Raw genomic sequence first — 21865 nt, 5'->3', positions numbered from 1 at the left:
CTATCAGGAGGAAGAAAATAACTAAGTCTCTGGACACTCTTACCAATGGAGAAGGTACTTAAATCTGTGTAACAACCATACCCTTGTTCCCCGTGCTTTTCCTGGTCGCCTCCCATAACTGGCCTTCCTCTGCCCTAACACCTTCTTTTGTCTCCAACTGGAGATGGTATTAAGGTGGCGGCTTGGGCCATTTTGGGGAGTTACTCAGGAGTTACTCAGGTATACATGTTATTAAACTTCTGTTTGTTTTTCTCCTGTAATCTGCCTTTTTATTTGGGGAGCTGAGGGAGTGATGATGTCATAGCCTAGACTCTAGAAAGGGTAGAGGGGAAATTCTTTTTCCCCCTCTACAGTATACCACACTTGAACTGAGGAAAGCCCAGTCAAGATGTGACCAAAGCCTGCTCACCTGACTATCCTCTGTGGCCATGTTTACCTTTCCATGGCAGGATCCTGGTTTGGTACAGGGAAGCCTGTTACTGTGGTCTTCTTCCAGACCCCCAAATGGGAGGGGAAGACACACCTTTCCTCTTCTTCCTACAGCCCCTCAGAGTGGACAAGGGGGGTTTTCTTCTCACCTTCCCTTGGTCACTATATTAGTTTGCCTGGGCTGCCATATCAAAGTACCAGAAACTGGTGGCCTAAAGAACAGAAATGTCTTGTCTCTCAGTTTTGGGGGCGGGAGTCTGAAATCAAGGTGTCAGCAGGCTTGGTTCCTTCTGAGGGCAGTGAGGGAAGACTGTCCCAGACCTCTCTTCTTGGGCTGTCAATGGCCATCTTTATGTCCATACGGCATTCTGCCTGTATAGCTCTCTGTGTCCAAGTTTCCCCTTTTTATAAGGATGCCAGTCATGTTGAATTAGGGTCCATCCTAATGACTTCATTTTAACTTAATTACCACTGCAAAGCCCTTATCTTCAAATAAGGTCACATTCTGAGGAACTAGGGGTTTAGGACTTCAGCATATGTATTTGAGAGGGGAGGCAATTCAACTCATACAGTCACATTCTGCTTCTACCGTAGAGGAACTCAGGTCATGGAATTATCTCTACGATGTGGTTGTCATGGGCCAGTGGGTTACCTCTTCTTCATTATATGGATGACTGTATAACGCGAATCATCCAGGCTTGATAGTCAATATGCGAACAGAGGAGAGAAAAATGTTTAATCTTTTATTAAAGCTGCAGCCTTATTGCAAGACTATTATTGCCTTTGTAGTTAATCCTACTTTACATGTCAAAAGCTGAATATTAATTGTATTTATCTTTATACTTTTTCTGTGACATGTTTAATCTTCTGCATAAACATCGCCTCCTCCCAATTTGTGCCTGCCCCTAGGAAAATGGATGCTCTGGACCAACTAGGAAGAAGGTCACGCAATGAGAAAGGTAAAAAATCAAATATTCCTAGGTTTTAAAATATTATCCCCATTACAGTAAATTGATGGATGAAGCCAGTAACCTTTGGAAGGAAGACACCTTCTTGCTCTCTTTTGCCAAGCTGATTTTTAATCAAGTATTTATTGAAACCCATCGATCTTGATTTACCATAATACTGACTGAAGAGAGAATCTGGTGTCAGTTTGGAGAGAAATAGATGTGAAATCAGAAAACAAAAAAATGTAATTTGGGAGGAATTGATTCTGGAAGCTAAAGAAGTAAGTTCAACTTAAGACAAAATGTTTAACACAGATTAAAGATGAGGTGGTTGTAAGTCTTGATCCATTTTCTCTTCTGCCTCCCCCTCCTTCTTTGAGTCTCTTCTCCCCGCCCGCCCCTTCTCTCTAATTTTCCTTCTGCAGAGCCTGTCTGTAGGCCCTACGACTGAGGGTGGAACAATTGGTACTTAGATTAACAGCGTGTGAGCTGAAGGGGCTTTTATGCATTGGAGTTAACTAAAATTTGTGTTGTCTTTCGTTTCCATTTTTATTTAAAATATATTATTACAACAAAAGGGGGCGCCTGGCTGGCTCAATCAGAGGAGCTGATCTCAGGATTGTAATTTCAAGCCCTTTGCTGGGTGTGGAGATCACTTAAAAATAAAATCTGAAAAAAATATTGCACCATCAAAAGAAAACTTTGGCTCCTACTATTACCTCTTTTTATTCTCACTTTACTACAACGAATTTCATTTTTCTCTACCATGCTCTTGGCAGACCCATATACATAAATATTTCTGTGAAATTGTAAGCTCGGGCCACATACCAGATATATCTTCTGAATCATTATGTCACAAATATTTCCCATGTGACAACATAATGGACATCATAATCACTTTTAGTATTTGCATACTGTCAACAACACACTGATTTCTCCTAATTTACTTAACCATTTTTCTTTGTGGTGCAATTTGATAGTATCTAGTTCTGCATTGTAATGACAAGAACAATCCTTGAACGTCTTGGCTTTTCCCACCCAGGCTGAATTGGTGGCGTAGGGCACAGTTCCTTGCAGTGGGATTCCGGGGTCAATCGTTCTAAACACTTCCATGGCTTCCGATAATTAATTTAATTGGAAAATGAATGCTGAGCTTTCCAAAGAAACTGTCATACAGATAAAATTGTGCCATGTTGCTGGTTTTGAAATTGAAGACGAGCTATTCTGAATTACACTCGTACTATATAAATCTACGTATGCTTCTGAGTACGTGTATGCCAGATTTGTCAGTCTTCTGATGAATAGTGTGTTCTTAGCTTCGGAGAGCTACAGGATTGTGCCTGAGGGCAGGATTTCTGCGCCATCTCTGCTCCCTCTGGGCCCCGGGGACATTCTCAGCCTGCCGGGAACACTGACAGATGCATCTAGCTGGATTCTGCCTGCGTGAGGTGGAGCATGGGAGGAAAGGTGGTGTTGCTAGTGTACTAATGTCTTTTTCCAGAATATTTCTGTAGGCGGAAGGAGTAGGTAGTGTTGTCAAGGCCTGAGAAACAGGACCCAGCTGCTTCTCAGAGCTCTCTGAGGAGACGGGAGGTTTCCTTTAGGCTGCTGCCTTTGCTCTTTCAGACGAAGCCACAGTTTAAATACCTCACTAATGGAGTTCTCTGGAGGAGCAGAGGTTTGGTTTTTCTCGCTACAGCCTGCTGCCAACTCCCAGATACTTTCAGTAGCTGGCAGGGCTGCCAATAGACGTGTCCAGAGATGGATTTGAAAGAGAAGGAAGGTAGAAGTGGCTCTTCCTTGCCTTCCTCCCTCCCTCCCTCCCTTCCTTCCTTCACTTTCTCTTTTATCTTTCTCTTTTTTTTTAAGCATTTGAAAACCCAGAACAGTTTTCTTTACGGGAAGAGTCAACTCTATGCTGCACACTTTAGAGTAAGACATGTTGTTCTGCAAGGGGCAGTGGGAAAGTTCCACCTTCCAGGCCCCTCCCCAGAGCTGGATGCCGGCAGCTCCCCTCTCTCTCCCTGCCTTTACCAGCTAAGATTAACCTGACCTGGAAGCCAGCGTGGAGCCAGCGAATGATGAAGGCAGGACCTTGGACTCACGGTATGATACCTGCTTTCTAATTAGCTGTGGAAGGAGGATGCTGTTGTTCATCTTGAAGTGATAGGTAACGAGGCTGGGCTTGGCTCTGTTAAAGAAGCAACACTCTCTTATTCTGGAAGTGGTTCCAGGTTGGTTGGGGATGGCCATATCCCCTGTGTAGGCTATAAGCCATATTGAAGTAGGCTTAGAACAGTGCACATAGGAAGTGCTTGATAACAATGAGGTGCAATGGGATTCCATTCGACAATAGGAATAACAAACTAGTAAGACATGCTGCCACGTGGAGAAACCTCCAAAACATTATGCTAAGAGAGAAAAAAAAAAAAAAGAAGCCAGACAGGAAAGACCAGATTTCCAAAAAAAGGAAAAAGTAGAGATAAAAAGCCTATCAGTGATGACCTCAGGCTGGGATGGGAAGATTGAATACAAATGGTCACAACAATGCTTTTTCAGGTGATGGAAGTGTTCTAGAACTGGATGGTGGTGATGTTGCACAACTCTGAACATTTATTAAAAATAATGGTAGTAGTATCTGAAAAGATATATGCATCCTGATGTTTACTGCAGCATTATCAACAATAGCCAAGATATGGAAGCAGCCCAAGTGCCCACTGACTGATGAATGGATAAAGAAGATGTGGTATATATGCACAATGGAATATTACTCAGCCATGAAAAAGAATGAAGTCTTGCCATTTGCAATGACATGGATGGATCTAGAGCATGTAATGCTAAGTGAAATAAGCCAGACAGAGAAAGGCAGATGCTGTATGTGGAATCTAAAAGCCAAAACAAATGAACAAGCAAACAGAGCAAAACAGACTCTGGAATACAAAGAACAAATGGGTGGTGGCCAGAGGAGAGGTGGAGAGGGAACTGGGAGAAAACAAACTTCCAGTTATAAAATAATTAAGTAACAGAGGTTAAAAGTACAGCATACAGAAAATAGTCAATAATAGTATAACGTTGTATGGTGACAGATGGTCACTACGCTTACTGTGTTGAGCACTGCATAATGTATAGGCTTGTTGAATCACCGTAGCGTACACCTAAAACTAATACCTAACACTGTATGTCAACTACACTTCAATAATAAATTTTTAAAAAATTTTTTTAAATTGCAGCCTACCATTATGATGAGTGTATTTTTATGGAATCTAAATTATACATCAATAAAGCTATCACAAAAACTTAAAAAAAAAAAAGCAAACTTAAATTCTCGAACGAAGGAAGTGTCACATCCATAAAGCTGTGAATCCTGAAGTGAGAACACGTGACTTTGAAGAAAGGCTATTTAGATACCTTGAAAACAGAAGGCACACGTTTGCAAAAGCAACATCTTTTCCTTCGGCAACACTGGAAGTCAGAACACGAGGGAGGAGTATCTACAAAGTGCCCACGGGAAGAATGTGAACCGTAATTCTTTATCTGGCCAAATAATTACCTAAGAGTGGGAGTGAAATAAAGACATTTTAAGTCATCTAAGGTCTTTGGAAGGGTATCACCCATAGATTTTGCCTGGAAAATGACCAGAGGTTGTATTCCAGTTAGCAGCTATGAGAGTCTGGCAGCAAGAAGTATTATACAAAGTGTAGTAGTGAGGAAAAGTAAGTAAAATGTACTTTTGTTTAAAAAACATCCTTCTGTCGGAAATATCGGCCTCCATCTGCAGATAATATCCACGTAGTGTGTAGAGATGAAGGACGTGTACACGTCTGCGTGAGGGAGATAAAAAGTGTGTTAAGGATCCTGGGAGATCCTTATGCTGGGGGAGCCGGTTGAACCACATGAAATTACCATCTTCTGTAAATAAGAAATGACCTCATATTGGCAATATTCACATAATATTCACATGGTTCAACCAAATCCGTACTTATTTACTCTGTAAAAGTATCCACGAAAAGAGGAGAAATGGAATAGATATTCAAATCACTAGAGGGAGAAAGGGGGTGTTTCACAGATAAGGAAGCAGGGATGTTGAGGCTGCTTTGGGTTGGAGCCCTGGCCTGGCCGACGCCAGGACCCACAATTTCACTGGAGCTACTACTCAGGCGCCTGGTGCCCACCCTAGTGGTCCAGGCAGGATGCTGCAAGTTCCTTCCTTCCCACCAGAAATGTGTGCAGAGTCCGGATTGAGAAGCCGATACACGTTCTAGCCTCTAGAAGTATCTGGGTGCCGTGGCCTGGCCAAGTCCATATATAAAATGAACACTCACCTCATGGCTGGGGCCTGCTCGACTGGGGAGAGAACAGCGGGACACTCCGTAAAATCCTTGTGTTTCCAGGCCTGCAGCCAGTGGGAGGAAGAGATTCCACGCTTCCGAGTCCCGCGGGGGCGGGCCCGGACGTGAATACCCAGGGTACCTGCCTCTGCCCCCCACCCCCTCCCTCCCTGCCTTTTCTGAAATAACACCGTAAATGTCCTCTAACCCTGTCAGTCGTAGGAGGTAGTTTGGTGGTGTGTAAAGTCCGTAGGATTTGGAGGCAGGCAGACCTGGCTTTCAATCCAGTCTCCACTAGTTAGCAATCATTAAATGGCCTTAAGCAACCAAACCTCTCAAAGAATCAGGTTCTTGAAAGTAAATCGAGAGGGTCTAGTGAGGTGACAGGGGTGGGCCCTGGCACATGATAGCAATCAGCAAATACTGGTTCCTCTACTCATGTGTAAGGCAAGAATAGGGGCACTCTCGGGGCCCAAGGGGAGGGTACATGAACATTATTTGGCTGTTTCAAAGCAAAAGATAACAAGTGGAATTGTTAACTCAGGTGACAAAAAATACTGGTCTTCGGGGATGAATACAGTTTCTTTGGATGCTTTGCAATGGTCTGTGTTTCCATGGCGTGTGTATACGGGACAGCAGAGAGAATGAATGGAGACCACCAGGTTTATATGCGAGCTTTGCCCATAACTGGCAGTGTGGCCCCAGCTAAGCCACTCTTTGGGGGGGACCTCTGTCAAGAGAGGGGGTTGGGCCTCGGTCTTAACTTCCAGGTTGGGACAGGCTGTCTGAGAGAAGGGTGTGCCCATGGTTCGAGGGGGCCTCTCTTTCCCTACGTTACTTCTGCTCACGTGCTATGCTTCAGAGAGACAATCCCCAGGCCACAGAGTGATGAGCGTGGACGCTTACATCCATGGGCAGATGAGGTGTAGACTCACGGTTGCATTCTTTCTTCTTCCCTTCCATCTCCATTCTCTCTAGAAAAAAGAAACAAAAAACATTGAACTAGTATTCAGGACGTCCGACTTCTAGTTTGTACCCTGCTTTCTAACTGAGTGGCCTTGAGGATGCCACTCAACGTCTTTAGACATTGGTTTCCTTATGTGTGAATGAGAGCAAGGGACTGATTTGAGAACAGCAAATATACTACCCGCATGTGCCCAGTCACCCAACGCATGCGAGGAGCAGGCATCGCTAATGAATGATAGCGCTGCTGTGGCTACATGGTGATGAATTGATCAGCTCAGAAAAGGGCATCTATTTGTCGTCCCTGCGTGGGATGATGTGTAAGGTCTGTGAAGGCAGTTGTTTGAAATGTCAAAGTGGAATTGGTTGTCAGTGGGCCAGACCTTCATCTACCTAGATTTAGGAAAGTCCCACTGGAAGGAAGGGGGGTGGCTAAAATGACCTTAAAATTCCCCAACGTATCTATGATCCTGTAGCCACCGAACTCAACTAAGCCAACATCTAATAAACATCTATTGTGATCAAAACTCTCTGCTAGGTGACAGTGAAATGCAAAGATAAATGAGAGTCCCTGGCCTCGAGAGACTAAAAATCGACTAGAGGAAGCAGATAGAATGGAAAGGCAGGACCGTCTGACCAACCAGGTATCCCTTCTAGAAGGTGCAGACCCTTGCCTCTGATCCCAGAGTTGTTGACCTCAAACAACTCATTTCCAGAGCGTTTGGGGAAAGATTCTGTCTGAACACAGTCGAGGCTAAGAAGCAGTGACACGGTGCAGGGATAAAGGCGAAGTGAGAAATGGTCAGAATCTACATCAGGAGCAGAGAAAAACTATGCGCTCAGCAGCCCCAGCCGAGTCACCACGCTGAAGTCTGGGTGCTTGTCATGGGAAACCGCAACCAGGGCCCAGGATCAGGTTCATCACTGGGACTGGCTTCCTCTGAATGCCAGCCTGCCGAGGTGGTCAGATGGGTGTGACATGGACAGGAAGTTCCTGCGCCCTTACTTCCCAGCTCTGTGGTTCTGGCATCATTCAAGCCCTGCAAACCTCAATTTCTTCATCTGTAACACAGGGATATGTTAAGGATCATTCCTCAGAGGTGGCGCAGTTAGCACATAGTTAGTGCTCAGTAAACATGAGCTATGGTCATCTTACTGTTAGACTCATTCGCAAGTCTGTGTCCACTGAGATTGTGTGCTTTAGATCTCAGACAATTTCAGGTAGAATCTTTATCCGTTAGATTTTGGTTTCTTTGCAGTAGCTTCTGGCAGGAATCTTAGAAATCATTTACTCTCACCTCCAGAAAGAATTCAGAGTATATGTGTTTCCATTTGTATTTCTTACACAAAGCGAAAGCCTCCACACTAGGAGTCGGTGCGTGACACATGGAGAAATCAAACAAACAGCAAGTCCCAACCAAGCAGCAGGTGGACGGTTTTCCAAGCGGCTGCTCATGCCCAGGTGGGTGGTTGTGGTAAGCATGGGAGGCTCGGTGGGGCAGCCTTTCCAGTAACATTCAGGCGACTTTTTATTACCAGGGAGATCTAGGGCAGGAGAGGGAGAGAGAGGGTGGGAGCGGGGGAGAGAAGGAGAGATCTTTTGCTCCCCTAGCAGAAACAGGTTTGCAGTACAAACATTGAAGATGAGCCATGCCTTCTTCCATTCTAGGATTTTGACAAAAATGTGCTGCTGTACAGCGGCAGAGCAGAGCATCCATCTAGCCAGAGCTATGGAGATCCTGGTGAGGAAGAGTCTAGATTTAGCTTGAAGACCTTCCCCTGGTAGCGAGGCTCTGTTTGCTGGGCTTTCCCTGCTGCTAGCCGTTCTAATGTAGCTCTCTGAGCAGGTTCGGCTCCTTCGCCCCTGGGAGCCCGAAGGGACAAGGGGAGGGGAGGGCCTCGCTCAGCAGATGCGTCCGGGCCACGGGGAGGGAGAACAGCGGCTTCCCTCCTCCCTCCTTTCCTTCCTTCGTATCTGCTGGAATAGCTGTGGCTGCCGGTTTCCAGCCCATTTCCCAGCTAGGCGGGGATCCAGCCCCTCAGCCCAGCCTGGGGGGATTGGGTCCCTGAACTCCTAGGCCAGGTTTTGCCCGTTGCTTCTCTACAGGGTCTGCGCCCCGCTCCCAGCGGTCCTTGCAGCAGTTTGCACAGAACTTTCTGGCTTCTGACCCTTGTTCTTCCGTGGCACCGAGACTTCCTTGGCCGCTCACCATTCCTCTTCCCGAACCCGTGGTAGGGCAGGTCTGGGTGTCATCAGCGGCCCCCGGGTGTGATTTTAGGTTAGCTACTGCCCTTGGATTCGGTGACGGCAGCTGGCTGCCCCGCTTGACAAAGGGGCCCCCTGTGTTCAGGTTAGTGCCTTTCACCCCATTTTGAAGGATCTTTGGAATAAGTCCTTGTATGTGCCTTGGATTAATCCAGACCTGGCTTTTGCAAAAAATAAAGTGGAGTCATATTGGTTCAATCAGCAGATGTTCTGCTCCTAGATAAGGCTTCTCCCTCAGGTGTGGCGAGGGCTTCAGAGGGGGCCACGACACAGTTCTGGCCCCAAAGGGAGTCTCAGTGGTGGGAGAGGTTGCAGTGGAAAACTGGGGGGTTAGGAGTGGTTTGGCCCTTTGTTCCTGGGGAAGTCCAGCTCGCACTGGCCAGAGGAAGCTGCATAGTGGCGGAGAGAGTGACGTGCACAGGGTTGACCACAGCAAACTTGGGAAGCCAGAGACATCGTCTTTAGTGCGTCTCAATGGAATCGGGTTTGAGTCTAGGCTCTGTAGGTGACCTTGAGCAATTGACCCATCTTTTCTGAGATTCAGAAATGGAGAATGTATCTCCCTTACACAGTCATCAGGATAAAATGTGGAATGTGAAAGCGCTTTGGAACCATGTAATCCTACGTAAGTAGCAGATATAAGTGGTATAACGACCTTCCTCCTTCCCGTTCCCGAGCTCTTCCTCCCAATCCATCACACCATTCTTCCCATGTGCTCGGCTCCCATAATTCTTCGGGAATTTTCTCCAGACCTTTCCCTTCTTGGGAAGAACCTATTCCTCATTTCTATTCCAAACCTCCACTAATTGACAAAGAGCAGAGGATTGGATAAACTAATTTACCTTAAGGTGTGTATGAGTCTGCTAGAGTTGCCATAACAAAATACTGTAGACCGGATAGATTAAACAACAGCACCTTATTTTTTTCTCAGTTCTGGAGGCCGGAATTCCAAGATCAAGGTGCTGGCAGGGTTGGTTTCCTCTGAGGCCCCTCCCTCTCCTTGGTGTGCAGATGGCGGCCTTCCCAAAGTCTTTTCTCTGTGCTTACACACCCCTGACATCTCTTTATGTGTCCAAATGTCCTCTTCTCATGAGGATGCCAGTCGGATTGGATTAGGACCCACCATGAGATGTCATTGAACTTTAATTACTTCTTTCTTTCTTTCTTTCTTTCTTTTTTTAAAGATTTTATTTATTTATCAGAGAAAGAGAGACAGAGGCAGGCAGAGGGAGAAGCAGGCTCCTTGCTCAGCAAGGAGCCCGATGTGGGGCTCGATCCCAGGACCCTGGGATCATGACCTGAGCCGAAGGCAGACGCTTAACCGACTGAGCCACCCAGGCGTCCCTTTAATTACTTCTTTAAAGGTCCATTCCCTAAACATGGCCACATTTTGGGCCTCTATGGGTTAGAGCTTCAACGTAAGACTTTCGGAAAACACAATGCAGCCCATAGCAAAGAGTTAAGAATCAACGATCTCCTCCTTCTAAAGTTGCTTGCATTGGTGGCGAGGATGCTGAAGGAGGAATCATAGAGGAAAGGAGGACTGGATACAGGATGGTAGATTCTAGCATCTCATGACCAGTTGGGTGTGGGGGGGGTGGATTTTTGGCTGGGGATTTTCTTGGCACCCTTCACAGACCAACATAGAGGCAGCCACCTGCTCTGCCCATGAAACACGGCTGGCGCTGGGTAGATGGACTGCATTTCATTTTCTTCCCGGATTCCAAAGAAATAAGCCACTCTCACCTCCCTGCCTCTAAGGAACACCAGTATTTTTTAAATAGTTCCTTGGACAGCAGCTGTTTCAGCCCTGCCTGGAGAATTGAGCCGCCAGCCTTGCCAACTGTTGAGTACTACAGGGAGAAGCATTATGTGAGTCTGAGAAAGGAAGAACTCCAAAGTGTTCAGCAGAAGGGCACAGCCCTGAACCGGCCGCCACTTCTCCGAGTCGGGGAGCCAGCCCTGCTCCAGCTGCAGCCAGCAGTGGAGATAAATTACCTGCTGTGGTTTGTGGGGGAAGCAAGAGAGAAAGGGGATTTTTTTTTTTTTTTTTTTTTTTTAGCTTTTTGTAAAAAGAACCTGGCTCTTGCCTTGGGTCACTCAGAGACTCAGTGCTAGAATCTGGCTACGTTGTTGGCAGAAAACAGCCAACTGAGCCCAGCAGCGGCCAGTGTCCTTCAGAGAGGGCGTCAGGACTCCACCTGTCCCCTGGAGAGACGGGGTTCCTCCAAATGATATTTCCGACTCATCCTTCTGTGCCTGGGAGGGACAGAAACTTTCATCATCACTCTGCTTGAAGAAAATTGTGTGTGTGTGTGTGTGTGTGTGTGTGTGTCCATCCGCACGCGTGCACACGCATGCACAAACACCTTCACCACTGCAGCCTTTGAATTCAGAGATCTGTCGGAGCTTTTAGAAACAAAATACTCAACAAATGAAAAATAATTTTACCTTGCGAATCAGGAGGGATTTCCTTATCTCTTGCTAATCTGAGAGGAAGGACCTTTTATATCTAAACACGCACACACACACACTCGCAGCTGATTTTGTGCATTAAAAACAATAGAGGAAATATTTTGCTCCAGCCTCTCTGTCCTTGTTCGCAGGAAATGAGGCTCACCACATCCAGGCCATCATCATAAGCACTGCTTTCTTCTTAGTTTTTATACAGCTCTCGAGCTATAATCCAAAGCCTGTTGTTTACATTTGCAGCCTGCAAACAGCCTGCTAGGGAATGGCCCAGAATCCATAAGGAACTGCAGGCTTTGCCAGTGGGAGTCAGCTGCTGAATTCCGCGGTCAGACAAGACCTGGGGAAGCTTCTCCATCTGTCTGCAGTGGGAATCGTTGCTGCCGGGGCAGAATGACGGAAGTTCAGAGAAGACTGCGGGCCTCAGGCCGTCAGAGAGGTGAGGGAGGTAGCTCCTTCCCTAGGACGTGATTTGTAGTCGTTTGCTGAGAAACTTCCCTTGCTGTGTTGAGCTGCAGCTGTCGGGATAAAAGGTGCTTTCTCAGAGATAAAGAAGGCCACCACCTTCAGCCAAGAGAAAGAGGGAAGAAGAATAGATACAGAGAAGCTAAGGGGAAACTAAGATTCTGTTGCCCGAGAGAAAGAAAGGAAGCAAAGGTCTCCCGGTGCCGGGATTGAAATAGGAAGTAGATGGTGAAAAGCAGACCTTGTGCGGGGACACATGGGCGGAGTTACATGCTGGTGACAAAGAGCCCCACTGTTTCCGCAGCTTCAAACAACACAGGTTCATTTCTCAGGCACGTTGATTGTTCTTCGCAGACCAGCCGGAAGCTCTGTCTCTTGTGAACATACAGGAACTGGGCCCGTGGAGGCTCCATCTTGACTTTGAGGCAAGAAGATAAGAACATGCACGAAGTTTCGATTGAGCACCAGGTCTTCAAGCTCCCACACAAAATAGATGCGGCTGTCACGTGTCACTACCATGGCAACACTGGCTCACAGCTAACTTCCAATCCTAATGACTACCCCAGCAAGCATCACCAAATGAGAGAAGAATGGAGGAAGACACGGGGAGTGGTAACCAGGGTCACACACATCAGAGGAGCTGGGAGGGGGGCAGGAGTGGGGGATTGGGTGGGGATCCCTGCACATATCCAGGAGGGTGTAAATCTGGCAGGGACGTAATGTCACCATGTTCCTACATATAAAATCTTGAGGTCAGTACAACCTTGCTCCTAAAGATGCTGAACTGTGATGTGGACATGCGTGCGCACGCACACACGAAGCCATCGATTCTCGTCAGTAAGGTGGTATCAATTTGGGCCCATTCTCCGACACCGGTTGGACAATGTCAGAACTTTTCACAATGTCTTTTGTCTCTTGTTTTCTTTCTTCATCTTTGGGTCTCTCCTTCATCTATTTTTTTCTGGCCTAGCTTCCAGTTTGCATATTTTCTTTTGTGCTCTGTCTAATCTGATATTAAACCCATCCAGTGTGGTCTTCATTTCAATGATGATATTTTTCCACACTAGAATTTCCATTTGGTTCATCTTTTATAATTTTTAACAGAAATTTCCAGTTATCCATCAAAATCCTTCACCCTTTTATTTCTTAAACATGTTTGTCATGATTATTTTGAAGTTTGGGTCTGCTTTATGATCTGGACCTGCTGTGGGTCTGTTTCTATTGTCTATTTTTGTCTTCATTTTTGGTCATGTTTTATCTTCTCCACGCCTAATTATGTCTTAATGAGTGCCGGATATTGTATATGAACATCTGCAGAGATCATTTGAGGCTTTTGATGCTGTGATATTCTTCCAGAGAGGATGCACTTTTGCTTCTGGCAGTCATCTAGGCTACAAACACTCACAATTCCAGATTGCCTTAATTCAATCAAGGATTTAGATTATTTGAAATTGATCTTCAGACCCTGACAGGGCTGGTCTGTTGGTTCACACTTATTTCCAAGGCAAATGATATAGCCTTGGATATTTTCCTGGGCTTCCCTCCTCTGCTGTTTCTGAAACCCATGGTGTCTCTGTCTCTCTCTTTTTATTTGAAGTATAATTGACACACAGTTTGAAGTATAGCACACACAGTTCAGGTATACAACATAGTGATCTGACAATTCTATAGGTTATGCTCTGCTCATTACAAGCGAAGCTACCATCTGTCCCCATACCATGCCATTACAATATCATCGACCATATTCTTTATGCTTGTACCTTTTATTCCCATGACTTATTCATTCCATAACTGGAAGCCTGTATCTCCCACTCCTCTTCACCCATTTCACCCAGCCCCCACCCCGACCCCCACCCCCTGCCTCTCTTCCCTCAGGCAACCATCAGCTGCTTCTCTGTATTTCTAGGTCTGATTCTGCTTTTTGTTTGTTTTTCATTTGGTTTGTTTTTTAGATTTCGCATATAAATGGCATGATGAAACCCATAGTCTCTTGCTGTGTGGAGAACTCCGCTCAGTTTTTCAGGCCTTAGGCCTCCACGTTCAGAATTTGCGTACGCCTCTGAGGACAAGTTCTCCCAGGCACCAGGCTCACCCCTTGGCCTCCTTTCTTTCTTAGAACTGCAATTCCTTGCTGCTTTCATAGCTCTCTGGTCCCTCCAAACAGATGTTGTTACAGCTACACCAGTCTTCCTAGCTGTTCTTGAGGGGAGAACCACTTCCAGAAGTGGAAAATTCGGGAAGTGACATTAGGACGGAGACCTGAGTGCAGAAGGGCTGGCATCGTCAGGATCTGGGGAAGAGTGCCAAGGCCGGGAGGTATATCAAGAACAATCATTTGCGGTGAGTGAAAAACGTGGCTGTGTTCAAGGAGCAGATAGGCCACTGTGGGTGGGGATCGGTGAGCGAGGAGAACGGTATGGCAAGAGGCCAGCCAGGTAGCAGGGGCCAGATCGTGTGGGTGCTGGAGGCCACAGAAAGCAACGTAGGTCTTCCCCTAAGGAAGATTCAGAGGGATGTGGACACAGTGCTCCATATGTTTGTGGCATCAGCTGCTGCCATCATGGCACTTGTCGTTACCATAGGGTGGTTCATGGAGGGTGTTCAGTTCACAGGAACTTGAAATAAATGACCTGAAGTTCCTACTTGTAGACCTGAAAACTAACGAAAAGTCCTAAGTTTTTGGTTTATCCATAAACCAGGCAGTTTCCCTACATGAGAGCATGTGGCTATGGAGAGCAAATAGGAGCAAACTTGGCAATGCCATTCATTGGCACTGGGGCTCTGCCGGGGCTCCAGGAAAATGGCCGGTTGACTGGATGCTTTCCCCCTTCCCTGTTTTCTTTTCCTTCTTCCTCCTTCCTTCTCTCCATTACTGTTGCTTTCAGGCCATCCAGTGAGCCAGCCAAAGTCCCCACAATGTCTAGGCCTTCCAGAAAGCTCAAACCAAGCCTCCTGTTCCCTGAGCTTTATGACTCCATTTACTTATGGATCGCTGCCTTGGAGGGTAATAAATACGCATTGAATAAATGTGTGACTGAGTGTCTGGGCAAAGTAATTCACAAAAAGGTCTACTATACTTGACTCTCTCCGGAGAGAAATGTGTTTACCTAACTGAATGTATTATCCCTAGGTGACGTCTCAGAGCTAATTTTGAGCAGAATTTCAAAGTAGTTTTCTTTTCTCAGGAAGCGTTCCAGGGACTAGAAGGCCTGATCTCAGCACAAAACCCTGATAATTGAGCTCAAGTCCTCTCTCACCATTTGGAAGTGGCTCAGCACAGTCAAGAAGCTCAAGGAACAGAGGTTACTGCTTCTGGGGACGCGCTTTGGTGTGGGAAGGTAGGTACTAAGACATTCAAAACTGGAGATCATGTCTCCATGAATGCAAGGGACTCACACATCACGTTCCGTTCATAGGAACTTGAAATCAATGATTCCAAGTCCTACTTGTAGATCGAAGACCTTATCCAGGGCCGATCTTCTTCTCTGTGCTTGAGGATCTTAATTTCATACAGTCATATGACTGGTCTGAATCCAGGAATGAATAGCTGCAGGGTTATTCCCCCAAGAGATATCTCTGAAAGAGTGAGAAGAAAAAGGAGAAGGAAAATATCTTTCTCTATATTAACATTTTCTCTAATGGCATCTTCTCATACTGTGTCCTTCAGGCACATGTCATCTGTAGTGAAGATTTTCTGGGCTTGTGAATGTGTCTTGGGCAGGAAATCAATCCGTTCCATTTAAGGGGTACAGCAGGCCTGGTCATGCTCAGCTTGGTGTTTCTTACCTCCTCTCTCTGGCTGATGATGTGCCCTTGATACAGCTGTGTGTGCAATCTACTGTCTTTTCTGGAAGTACTGGTTCATTCACAATCCGGAGCCCTTCGTAGAAGACATGTCCCCTTGTTTTGTTGTGTCCTGTGACACGTTCGATGAGCTGAGCAGCATTCTGATTGTGTCATACCAGGAAGGTGGCTCAATACTGAGCTCTTTGACAAGAGAATTTAGTGGCAGAAATCTTCAAGAACAACAGCTCTGGGACCCAGAAATGGTGCTGTTTTCCTGCCCCATAGCTTCAACTCAGGCAGTTAGGATCACCAATGGCAGTGGAACAGAGGGCCCTCCTGGGAGCATTCTTAAATCTGATTCTAGAATAAATAGAGTCATTGCACAGGAAGTGCCTGCAAACAAACGTCTTGCATCCATGAGGATGAGGCTCTGTTTCCCGCCTGACCTGCTTCATTGGCACGGGGCCCATCCATCTGAGCAGAGTTAGGTAAGAAGCATCTCATGGGAAAGAAGTGAGCAATGAGAGAAGTGAAGTGATTTACTCGAGATCACAAATCAGTGCCAGATTTTCCTGAGAGAACCTAACTTCCTATTCCCCAAACTCAAGATATGGAAGCCTGCTGTCAGCCAGGCTGAAGGGTCCAAGGGGCCGAGTATTGATTCATCGATGCACTCAGTGATTTTTGGGGGAAGGGGTACGGGCATTTCTCATAGCTGCCGACAAGCTGATGTGGCCCCACTGTCACAGAACCTTCATTCGAGAGGGAGAGACAGACAATACATAACAGACAAACAACATTGTGATCAATACTATGATGGATCCACACAGGCTGAGGCTCGGGAGTTTCTGAGAGTGGTCAGGGAGGCACCTCTGAGGAGGGGGGGCATTCAGGATGCCAAGACCAAAGGGAGAGCTGGAGCCCGCCAAGCCCAGGTGGCAGGACGTGGGGGTGCAAAGTGGGGGAACAGTTTGACATGTTTCCGAAATTATCACGGTATCACTAGCCTGGCAGTGTGATGAGCAAAGGGCAGAGTAGCAAAAGATGACGAGGCACAAGGGAGCTGCCGGGCTGGGCTGGACTCTCTCATAGGTTAGGGACTTGAACTTTTCTCTGAGCACCAAGGGCAGCTAGCAAAGCTTCCCAAGCAGGAATGGCCACAGTTTGATTGTACTTTTAAAGGATCCGTCTGGATATATATGGAAAACTTAGACTTTGAGGGACCAGAGTGGCAACAGGAACTTACTGCATCACCAGGAGATGATGGGGGCGTGGACCAGGTGGTGGCCATGGGGTGGCGGGAGTGGGCCGAGTCTCGTTATATTTTGGGTGTAGAATTGGCAGGACATACAAATGGTGGGATGTTGGGGTGGGCAGAATGAGAGGACGGAGGAGCCCAGGATGTTACCTAGATTCTTGGCTTCAGCAACTAGCTGAGTTGAGAGAGAGAGCAGAGCCCACCCTCAGCAAGGTGCCTCTCTCGTGGCGAGGAAGACAAGGGGAGAAACAGGTTTGCAGGATAGGAAATCAGAGTTCTGCTTTGCACATTCTCTCCAAGTGCAGAGGTAAAGCAAGCTGTCGAATATATACATCTGGTACTGAGAGGCGTTGTTGGGGTTGAAGAGAAGAATTTGCCAGTCACCAAGATGTAGACGGTATTTAAGGAAATTGGAATAAACTAGACTGCCAGGGAAGAAAATGTAGCTAGAAAGCAGATGTGAAACTCTTCTGAGTTTAACTGTCTTATGGGGAAGAGAAGCCCACGGGGTGACTATGCAGGTATATTTGTTTGCTGTCGCACCACAACCAACACCACAGATGTGGTGGAAAGGCATCTATGCAATGGGAGAAAATATTTGCAAACCGCAAATCCAGTCAGGGGTTAATGTTCAAAATATACAAGGATTCGTACAACTCAATAGCAAAAAACCCAAACAATCCAATCAAAAAAAGAGCAGAGGAACTGAATAGACATTTTTTCCAAAGAAAACATACTACAAATGGCCAACAGGTCTGGGCAAAGATGTTCAACATTAGTAATCACCAGGGAAACATAGATCAAAACCGCAATGAGGTGATCGTCTTATACCTGTGGGCCTGATTGTCATAAAAAGGCAGGAGGTAGGGGCGCCTGGGTGGCTCAGTTGGTTAGGTGTCTGACTCTCGATTTTGGCTCAGGTCGTGATCTCGGAGTCACGAGATCAAGCCCCTGTCGGGCTTTACACTGGGCATGGAGTCTGCTTGAGATTCTCTCTCTCTCTCTCTCTGCCTGTTCTCTCTCTGCTCACTCTCTCTCTCTCTCTCTCTCTCTCAAAAGAAAGAAAGAAAAAAGAAAAACAAAAGACAGGCGATAATGTGTTGGCGAGGGTGCGGACTAAAGGGAACCCTGTGCACTGTTGGGTGGGAATGTGAATTGGTGCAGCCATTGTGGAAAACAGTATGGAGGATCCTCAAAAAATTAAAAATAGAACGTCCCTAGGATCCAGCCCTGGGACAAGCCGTGTGCAGATGTGACTGTGCCAGATGGAGGGAGCCTGCAGAACAGAGGCTCTGAGGTTTGAGGAACAGTAAGAAGGCCAGTAGAAACAAGAAGAGTTAGAAAGAGGGAGAGAACATCAAAAACTAATGATGTAATGTATGGTGATTAACATAACAATAAAAAATTAAAAAAAAAAAAGAAAGAGGGAGAGAACAAGGAGATAAGATCAAAAAGAGAGGTGGACCAGACCATACAGGACCCAGGAGGCCATGATAAGGATTTACACAGGGTGCGATGTGAATCCCATGGGGGTTTTGAGCAGTAAAATAATGACTTTTGATTTTTAAATGAAATTTTGAAATAATTTCAGATTAATAGAGGAGTTGTGAGGGCAGTAGGGAGAATTCCCGTATACTCTCTGCTGGTGTCCAGGCCAGCCTTCCTCTCCCGTTGGGGTAATTAGGAGGCACACAGGCGATGCCGTGGGATTGGGACGCGGTGACCCAAGGGATAGTTTGGTGGAGGACCCCAGTATGTACAGGTCCGGATTTGTAGGTAGAGAACCAAACTACCTGTCTCCCACTGATTTTCAGTTTGCCCAAATTTCCAACAGGAAGGGGCACATCCCTCAGCAGCATCTACCCCACCTGCTGTACTCAGGGACTTTGTTGCCAGGACTCTCTTCCTACAGCCCCAAGATGCCAAGGTTTCAGAAAAGGAAAAGTTTCTTATCATGAATCGTCAGGATTCTCTGGTTCATGGCCCTTTGTAAGAGGTGTTATTCTGCTGTGCACTTTTTCTCTTCTGTGTCCAGTGCCTCCCTGAGATGCTGAATACCCTTCCTTCCTTCCTTCCTTCCTTCCTTCCTTCCTTCCTTCCTTCCTTCCTTCCTTCCTTCCTTCCATCCATCCATCCTTCCTTCCCTCCCTCCTTCCTTCCTTCCTGGGATTCACACACTCAGTGGGATTCTCTCTGCCATCTGCCACTGTGGGTGAGCAGGAGCGAGTGCCCAGCCACTCAGTTGTGAGCCTAGCTGCCTCACCTTGCTGGCCAACAGGGCCCACCACGGCACACTGGTGGGGAGAGGTCACGCTGATGGTCACAGTGACGATAGAAAGAATTTCATTTTCTGATATCATCCCCCATCTCACTGCTAAGATCAGTGGCCTAGTTTGCTTTCCTGGCTTTTGTCAATCACAAACATTTAGGGCTCTCTCCTCCCTCTTTCTGGTAGAAGAGGGGGAGGCCATGAAAGCTGGGGGAAGGACACCCTGTGTGCCACAAATGTAAAAACATGGGCTAAGGGAGGCTAAGGGAGCTGCAAGACGTTTGAAAGTCTCTGAGCAAAGGTTTCAGGAAGCTGGTGGGAGGGAGATAGGGGGTGTCTGGGGAGAGAGAAGGGGCCGAGAACCACGCCAGAATCCTGGCACCAGCGGAGAAGGGGCCACTCAGGAAGGGACAGCTGAGGAACTCCAAAGGACAGGGATGTCTAACACTCCACTCTAAATTATCTGCTGACCTGGCTTACAATGTAAACCCTTGCCCTAACCCCCAGAATCCTCCGCGAAATCTACCATGTCAATGTGTCAGTGGTGTTGGTTGCAAACCAAGGAAAGGCGGTGCTTTTGCTCTCTGCTTCCTCTGTAAAGTCCTCCACCTTCAATTTTCCTGGTCCCGAGAAAGAGAAGGAAGGTGGGTGCCTTGATATGTATCATGCCCTCCATTCTCTCACTCCCATGGAAATTCATCCCATATTAGTTTTAAGAGCTTTACGCTTATAGAAGGAAAGCATTGCAGTTCAGGTTGTCATTATTTTTTATATTACTTGGTAAGGGAAGAGTTAAAGCTTTCTCAGTGAGTATAAAATCAGCAAGTTTTTTGTTCTCAGAGTAGGATCTACTGAAGAGCCCCAGGAAGGGAGAAGGGCTTTGACGTTAGTGATGATTTTCTGTCGTGAAAAAGCCAGTCAGATGGGAGAAGTGTGGGGGAGGAGGCAGCCCCTTGGTTCAAAAGAATGAAAGTGAGAAAGGGATTTTGAGCTGACTTTAATGATGCTGCTGCAAAAGTTGGCTTTACGTCTAGGCTAACTTGACATTTTAAGAAAAAATATATGAGACGAGATTCAGCAGCCCAGTAGGTGTAGGTGGTACTAGCTTCAGCGGGGGCCCCGCTACTAGGGGGATCCAAGACAGACAGCAGAAAAGTGGGATGTTTGGGGGTCAGTGACCAGTAAAAACTAAGAGAGGAGGAAACCACAAAAGCGAATCTGATTGTAAATTCTGTGTGGAGTGCATCAATGCTTAAAATGTCACCGGGGAGGGGTGTGGGCCCCTGTGGTGGTGATAAATTAGTAAGTTAGGAAGGTTTGCACACACGTTGCGTCACAGCTCAAGCACCTGAACTCCTAGAACTTTCTCTAGACCATATTGGATTAGAGAGAAAAGTGCTAGTGGGATTATTTTGAAACTTTGGAGCTCAGATGAGATGAAGGTGCCCTCCTGCTGTGTATGCCCCCAGTGGCTCAGCAGAAAAGCCTTACTTACCTACCCTGGGGTGCCGGGGTGGCACAGTCGGTTAAGCATCCGTCTGACTCTTGATTTCTGATTTTCAGTCTGCTTTTGTATTGAAATGCAACACTGCCCCAGAGCATATAGTTCTTTCCAAAGCTAGGGCACAGAGGCCTCTCAAGGAGGCTCCTGACTTAGTGTTCAGTACCCTGTTATCTCCAATCTCTTGCAGGTGAGAACACTCCACTCCGTTCCTGCACTCGGTCTCAAAGACCTTTCTGCAGACCCTAGATATGTTCATTGCAAGCCCCGTCTCCGTCCTCCACCCAGTTTACTCCCCTGAAAGAACAGACTCCCAAACAGATTAACTGTTGTCTGGCCACAGAGGCACAACCTAGAGCCCTTGTGGGGGTTACTGGTGTCAACCAAGAAAGATGTGAGCTAGGAAGTGACAGAAAAGCGTGGGTTATGGAAAGACTAAAAGACATAGCAATGGTATACTGGCCTGTGGGTCCTTGAAGGTGTGGAAAACAAGCCAGCATGGATAGCAATTGCTTAGGATGGATGGATGGATGGATGGATGGATGGATGGATGGATGGATGGGAATGATGGCAGGAAGCTCATAAGGATCATAATAATCATAATTACAGCACTCACCACGTGTGGACTTTTAATTATTACTCTGCACTATGCTAAGCGCTTTACAAGCATGTTCTCAGTTCATCATCACAACTTCCCTTTTACAGAAGAGAAAACTAAGACTCAGCAAGACTGGGTAATTTAGTCAAGGTCCCCCAGTTAATAAGGCAGAACCAGGCTTGCCGCTTAGGTCTGTGTAATTCCATAGACTATGCTTCTTGGCTCAGGATAAAGAAGACTGCTTTCCTGTGAAAGCTATTGATCTGTTGAGAACATATAACTGACCAATCCAGAGCTTATTGTCTTGATGGACTCTAAGAACCTAGGAAGACCTGTAATGATGTGATACGGACACAGTTCATCCACTATCCCCACCGAAGCTCTGAACTTAACTGCTTTTACATCCTCAGAGTTCAAGCTCCTGTGGGCAAACCATCAAATATCCCAAATCACCGAGGAAAGAAGAAACCCATGCCTACAGAGCTTCTGGAAAATGCTGTTGGCTCTGCAAGCATCCCTTTCCCTATCAGTAAGAGAGTATGAAAATCCTCTTATGGAAGAATAAAATAATACTGCTAAGACTAAT

This window comes from Zalophus californianus, chromosome 15 (genome assembly GCF_009762305.2).
Source record: "Zalophus californianus isolate mZalCal1 chromosome 15, mZalCal1.pri.v2, whole genome shotgun sequence".
Lineage (NCBI taxonomy): Eukaryota > Metazoa > Chordata > Mammalia > Carnivora > Otariidae > Zalophus > Zalophus californianus.
This window is presented reverse-complemented; position numbering follows the sequence as displayed.